The sequence below is a fragment of the Penaeus vannamei genome, chromosome 40 (assembly GCF_042767895.1).
Source record: "Penaeus vannamei isolate JL-2024 chromosome 40, ASM4276789v1, whole genome shotgun sequence".
NCBI lineage: Eukaryota > Metazoa > Arthropoda > Malacostraca > Decapoda > Penaeidae > Penaeus > Penaeus vannamei.
In genome coordinates, this window is record NC_091588.1 from 2,564,611 (window position 1) to 2,571,668 (window position 7,058).

The following is a 7,058-nucleotide window of genomic DNA, read 5'->3' on the forward strand; positions in this document are numbered from 1 at the left end:
GAGAGTACGAGAATGTGAGAGTGAGAAAGCGAGAGAGTGTGAGAGTAAGAGAATGTGAGAGTGAAAGAGTGTGAGAGTGAGAGAATGAGTGCGCGAGAGTGTGAGAGTGAGAGTAATAGAGTGCGAGAGTGTGAGAGTGCGAAAATGAGAGCGTGAGAGAGTGAGAAGATGTGAGAATGTAAGAATTCGAGAGCGAAAGATACGCGAAGGTGCGAGAATGAGTGTAAGAATGAGAGAATTCAAAAGCATGAGAATGTATGAGTGAGAGAGTATGAGTGACAGACTTCGAGAGCGAGAGTGCGAGAGTGTGAAAGCGAAAGAGCGAAAGAGTGCGAGAGTGAGATAGTTCGAGAGCGTGAGAATATGTGAGTCAGAGAGTTAAAGAACGCGAGAGTATGAGTTCGAGAGTATGAGTGGGAGAGTTCAAGAGTCCAAGAGTTCGAGAGAGCATGAATTCGAGAGCTCAAGAATACGAGATACTCCTGCTATCGCACGAAACCGTACACACTACGAGACTACGAGCGAGTAAGAGTGAGAGACACGCCCAGAATACGAGAAAACGAGTTAAGAGTGTGAGAATACGAGAATATGAGAAAACGAGTGTGTGAGCTTCAGGAGGCGGCGGTTGTCTGTCTGAGAGACTCCCAGAATACGAGAAAACGAGTTAAGAGTGTGAGGGCTTAGGGAGGGACTCCCAGAATACGAAAAAATGTGTTAAGAGCGTGAGAATACGAAAACGAGAAAACGAGTGTGAGAGCTCCAGGAGGGGGCGTCTGTCTGTCTGAGAGACTCCCAGAAAACGAGAAAACGAGTTAAGAGTGTGAGAATACGAGAATACGAGTGTGAGATCCCTAGGAGGGGGCGGTTGTCTGCCCGAGAGACTCCCAGAAAACGAGAATACGAGAAAACGAGTGTGAGAGCTCCAGGAGACTCCCAGAATATGAGAAAACGAATGTGAGAACTCCAGGACGGGGCGGTTGTCTGCCCGAGAGACTCTCAGAATACGAGAAAACGAGTTAAGAGTGTGAGGGCTTAGGAAGGGACTCCCAGAATACGAGAAAACGAGTTTGAGAATACGAGAAAACGAGTATACGAGTGTGAGAGTCTAAGGAGAGGACGGTTATCTGCCTGAAACACCCCCAGAATACGAGAAAACGAGTGAGAGCCCTAGGAAGGGGGCGGTTATCTACCTGAGAGATTCCCAGAATACGAGAACACGCGTTAAGAGTGCGAGACTACGAGACTACGAGTTTGAGAATACGAGAAAACGAGAGAACGAGTGCGAGAGCCTTAGGAACGGGGGGGGCGTTCGTCCGCCTGTCAATCACGGGCCGTCAAAAGTCTCCCCGCAGCGCCATCTCGCCGGCGATTCAGGCCCACTTACGCGATCGCCGACTTACGTCACTTTCCTGCGATTATCGACGGATAGGCCTGGCGTGAGATTACGTGGGCGTGAGAGTACGTGGGCGGGAGAGTACGTGGGCGCGGGATAGTACGTGGGCGGGAGAGTACGTGGGCGTGAGATTACGTGGGCGGGAGAGTACGTGGGCGGGAGAGTACGTGGGCGGGAGAGTACGTGGGCGGGAGAGTACGTGGGCGGGAGAGTACGTGGGCGGGAGAGTACGTGGGCGGGAGAGTACGTGGGCGGGAGAGTACGTGGGCGAGGGACGGGGGGGGGGGGGGGGGGGGGGCTGGCTGGGACGGGGGGGGGGTGGCTGAGTCGGGGGGGGGGGGGGGGCGCTGGGACGGGGGGCTGGGGGTCCCGTGTGGGAGGAGAAAGGTTTTTTGAAATCGGGGTTTTGGTTTTTCTTGTTTTTTTTTTTATTTTTTTTAATTTTTTTCTTGTTTTGAGTCTTTCCCGGAAACGTTCTGTCTGTTTGATTCTATATTTGGCTATCTCTTTTTCTTTCTCTCTCTATCTCTGTCTCTCTCTCTCTCTGGTTCGGTTTCTCTTCCTATCTCTCTCTCTCTTTCTCTGTCTGTCTGTCTGTCTCTCTCTCTCTGTCTTTCATCTTCTCTCTCTCTCTCTCTGTTTCTTTCTTTCTCTCTTTCTCTCTCTCTCTGTGCGTGTGTGTGTGTGTCTCCGTCTCTGTCTCTCCCTCTATCTGTCTGTTTATCAGTCTCCTTCCCTTCTTCCTCCCTCCCTCTCAACTTCTCTCTACGTCTCTATCTGTCTTTCTATTCCCTTTCTACCCAATTCTTACCCTCTCTTTCTCTCTCATCTTTTTATTTCTCTTTTCGTCTTTTTTATCTCTCTCTCTCTCTCTCTCTCTCTCCCATCTTCTCCCTTTCGTCTTTTCTTCTCTCTTTCTCTCTCTCATCTTTTTATTTCTCTTTTCGTTTTTTTTTTGTCTTTCTCCCTCTCTTTCTCTCCCATCTTCTTCTTCTTCTTCTTCCTTTCGTTTTTTTTTTTTTTTTTTTTTTTTACGTGTTACCGTACACAATTATCGAGAAGTTAACGATTACTTCGGGGCGAACCTTGAATTACCTCCCCCCCTGGGTACCCACATACCCCCTCCTCCCATGGTTACTCTCATACCCCCCCTCCCCATGGTTACCCTCATAACCCCCTCCCCCTCCCACCTCTTGTGAGACGAAGAAAAATACCTTCCTCTCTCCTCCCTCCATCCCCCCTCCTCTCCCTTCCTCCCCCCTACCCCTCTCCCTTCCTTCCTTCCCCCGCTCCTCCTCCTTACCTTCCCCTTCTCTCCCCTTCTTATCTGTGGAAAGAGAAAGAGAAGAAAAGAGAATAAAGAACAACCAGCACAAAGAAAATGAAAGACCACAATGAAGAAAAGAGAGAACAAAAATAGAGAAAAAAACCCCGAAAATGTCACACGAAGCATATACGAAAAAAAAAGAACAACGCACAATGAAGATAATAAGCCAAAAAAAAAAAAAAAAAAAAGAAGAAAGAAAGAAAAAGAAAAAATAACAAGATAATTATTCCTTTTCACGCGCGGCCTGACAGCAACATATTGAAAACATGCAATAAATTCAACGACAGAAAGGAGAAAGGTGACCAGGCTTCCCTTGTGATCTTCTGGCGAGACACCTGAGAGTGGCCGCAGTTGCACACACGCACATGGGACGAGTACGCACATGGGGCGAGTACGCACACACACGCACATGGGGCGAGTACGTACACACACACGCACATGGGGCGAGTACGTACACACACGCACATGGGGCGAGTACGCACATGGGGCGAGTACGCACATGGGACAAGTACACACTAGCGAGACACCTGAGAGCGCCGTAGTTGCACACACGCACATGGGGGCGAGTACGCACATGGGGCGAGTACGCACATGGGACAAGTACACACTAGCGAGACACCTGAGAGCGCCGTAGTTGCACACACGCACATGGGGGCGAGTACGCACATGGGGCGAGTACGCACATGGGGCGAGTACGCACATGGGACAAGTACACACTAGCGAGACACCTGAGAGCGCCGTAGTTACACACACGCACATGGAGCGAGTACGCACACACACGCACATGGGGCGAGTACGTACACACACACGCACATGGGGCGAGTACGTACACACACACGCACATGGGACGAGTACGCACATGGGACAAGTACACACTAGCGAGACACCTGAGAGCGCCGTAGTTGCACACACGCACATGGGGGCGAGTACGCACATGGGGCGAATACGCACACACACACGCACATGGGGCGAGTACGCAAATGGGGCGAGTACGCACATGGGGCGAGTACGCACATGGGGCGAGTACGCACACACACGCACATGGGGCGAGTACGCACATACACGCACATGGGGCGAGTACGCACATGGGGCGAGTACCCACACACACGCACATGGGGCGAGTACGCACATGGGGCGATTACGTACACACACACGCACATGGGGCGAGTACGCACATACACGCACATGGGGCGAGTACGCACATGGGGCGAGTACGCACATGGGGCGAGTACGTACACACACACGCACATGGGGCGAGTACGCACATGGGGCGAGTACGCACATGGGGCGAGTACGCACATGGGGCGAGTACGCACATGGGGCGAGTACGCACATGGGGCGAGTACGCACATGGGACAAGTACACACTAGCGAGACACCTGAGAGTTACACACACGCACATGGGGCGAGTACGTACTCACACACGCACATGGGGCGAGTACGTACACACACACGCACATGGGGCGAGTACGCACATGGGACAAGTACACACTAGCGAGACACCTGAGAGCGCCGTAGTTGCACACACGCACATGGAGGCGAGTACGCACATGGGGCGAGTACCCACACACACGCACATGGGGCGAGTACGCACATGGGGCGAGTACGCACATGGGACAAGTACACACTAGCGAGACACCTGAGAGCGCCGTAGTTGCACACACGCACATGGAGGCGAGTACGCACATGGGGCGAGTACCCACACGCACGCACATGGGGCGAGTACGCACATGGGGCGAGTACGTACACACACACGCACATGGGGCGAGTACGCACATACACGCACATGGGGCGAGTACGCACATGGGGCAAGTACGCACATGGGGCGAGTACGTACACATACACGCACATGGGGCGAGTACGCACATGGGGCGAGTACGTACACACACACGCACATGAGGCGAGTACGCACATACACGCACATGGGGCGAGTACGCACATGGGGCGAGTACGCACATGGGGCGAGTACGCACGCACACGCACATGCGGCCAGTACGCACACACGCGCACATGGGGCGAGTACGCACACACACGCACATGGGGTTAATACGCACACACACACACATGTACACGTAGTGGTTGATATACATGTTCTGTAGGTTTACACAGTTATGTAGACATAGATCAATGCACGTAAAAGCAAATTTATGCATCTGTCTATTTGTCTGTCTCTAACTGTCAATCAAAATGTGTGTATATATATATATATATATATATATATATATATATATATATATATATATATATATATATATATATATATATATATATATATATATATATATATATATATATATATATACGTATGTATGTATGTACATATAAACACACACACACACACACACATACACACACACACACACACACACACACACACACACACACACACACACACACTTATATATATATATATATATATATATATATATATATATATATATATATATATATATATATATATATATATATATATATGTATGTATGTATGTATGTATGTACGTGTGTGTACCTATAAATACACGTATCTGGGCGCGGCCGCTTGCATCCACATTACCAAAGCTCTCTCGCAGCCCCACAGATTTACACATCCAATCAAAAAGCCGTAAATCTCACCCCCGGGACACGAATACACTTTCTCTCACTCTCGTAAAACACGCGACGAAACTCCGGTGTGTATTTTTTCGTGTGTAATTCGGTTCTTCCGGCCAGCTCGCGTGTTCTCTGTGGGATGGGCGAGGAGGAGGAGGGTCATGTGGCGAGGGAGGGAGGTTGTGTTGGGGTTTTTGTGGAATTTGATTTTTTTTGGGGGGGGGTCGGGAGGGGGGTTTTTGTTTTGTTTTGTTTTTTTTTTTATTTTTTGATGTTTTGATTTTTTTTTTTTTTTTTTGTTTTTCTTTCTCGTTTTTTATTTTTTTTTGTCTTACTTTTTACATTTGTTTTCCTCATGGCAAGTTTTTGTTTTTGTATTTTTCCTTCATTGTATTTTTTATCTTTTATTTTTTCTTCAATAGCATCCCCCCCTTTCATTCTAAACTATTTCTTTCCCAATTCATTTTTTTCTTCCTCTTAAATTCCCCCCCCCTCATTTTTCCTATTTTTCCCTCATTTTTTCTTCTTAAATTCCACATACCGCATAAAACAAGACTCACTATTCCCACTCTCCCTTCCCCCCTCTCCTCCCACCCCCAAATTCCTCATACTCACTATCCCCACTATCCCTTCCCCCCTCCCCTCCACCCCCACGCCCACCTCCACCCCCGCCCCACCCCCACCCCACCTCCACCCCTCAAATTCTTCATACTCACTATCCCCACTATCCCTCCCCTCCCCTCCACCCCCACCCCACCCCCACCCCCAAATTCCTCATACTCACTATCCCCAGTATCCCTCCCCTCCCCTCCACCCCCATCCCATCCCCACTTCCACCCCCAAATTCCTCATACTATCCTCATTATCCCTTCCCCCATCCCCACCCCCAACCCCCACCACCACCCCACCTCCACCCCAAAATTCCTCATACTATCCCCATTATCCCTTCCCCCCTCTCCCCACCACCCCCCAACCCCCACCACCACCCCACCTCCACCCCCAAATTCCTCATACTCACTATTCTCACTATCCCTCCCCCTTCACTCTCCCACCCCCAACCCCACCCCACTTCCACCCCCAAATTCCTCATACTATCCCCACTATCCCTTCAACCCCCAACCCACATCCACCCCCAAATTCCTCATACTCACTATCCCCCCTCCCCCCACCCCCATCCCATCCCCCCACCCCACCTCCACCCCTCAAATTCTTCATACTCACTATCCCCACTATCCCTTCCCCTCCCACCCCACTTCCACCCCCAAATTCCTCATACTATCCCCATTATCCCTTCCCCCACCCCCACCCCTCACCCCCCCACCCCAGACCGGACACCAATCAAGAGAATAAGATGGAATTACAGGAATCACTCCTTCAAGATGTCACGTGTTTACCTTCGAAGACGTCGGAGGGGCAAAGAGGGGGGTGGGGGAGGGGTGGAGGGGGAGGAGGAGGAGGAGGGGGAGGACGGGAGAGGAGGGGGAATAGGGGGGAGGGCTGGAATCACTCCTTCAAGATGTCACGTGTTTACCTTCGAAGACGTCGGAGGGGCAAAGAGGGGTGGGGATGGGGGTGGAGGGGGAGGAGGGGGAGGAAGAAGAGGGGAGGAGGAAGAGGGGGAGGACGAGAGTGGAAGGGGGGCAGGAGGGAGAGGAGAAGGGATAGGAGGGGGGTAGGAGGGGAGTGGAGGGGGAATAGGGGGGGAGAGGGAGGAGGAAGAGGTAGGAGGGATAGGAGGGAGTGGAGGGGG